This window comes from Seriola lalandi, unplaced genomic scaffold (genome assembly GCF_002814215.2).
Source record: "Seriola lalandi dorsalis isolate HSWRI2012SDOR001 ecotype SW California unplaced genomic scaffold, Sedor1 jcf7180002054358, whole genome shotgun sequence".
Classification (NCBI taxonomy): domain Eukaryota; kingdom Metazoa; phylum Chordata; class Actinopteri; order Carangiformes; family Carangidae; genus Seriola; species Seriola lalandi.
In genome coordinates this window covers 325,386-325,963 of record NW_019524911.1, presented here as the reverse complement: position 1 = coordinate 325,963, position 578 = coordinate 325,386, and positions in this window count along the sequence as shown.

Below are 578 nucleotides of genomic sequence, written 5' to 3'. Positions count from 1 at the left end.
GGAAAAGCTGAAGCTGTCACAGCCTGTGGAAACGGTCGTCAGTGGTGATGGCGTAGGTTGTGTTTTTGAGGCTTTTATGAGGCTGCACCATCTGTGGTGGTAGGAGGGCTGCAGCAGACATGTCAGCTCACTGCCTTTAGCCAGAGATGAGGGGTTAGAGGACACAGCTGTTCCCTCAGAGCTCATCCTCTCACTCCCACCGTTCTTATTTTCTTGGGGAACAGGGGGATTTTTCTTATTTCCATGTAAAAATCCACATTTTTATTCTGTCTCTTTCTTCACAACTTTAGTTTTCACTTCCTTTTTCTTTCTTTCTTTCCCATCTCAGCCTCTCCTCATCTATTTTGACCTTTATGTTTTTCTGTCCTTTTGGCATGACTTCTCTCACTTCCTGCCTTGTTCCCATGGCGATCTGGTTCCATGTGTCGGTCAAACTGCCTTTTTTATTTATTTATTTTTTTACATTTTTTTCACTTCTTCACTCCCACGTTTTTCCTGCTACTCATTTACGGTGAATCTTACTCTGTGTATCAGTGAGGTTTAATCTCCTCGTGCTCTCTCTCTCTCTCTCTCTCTCT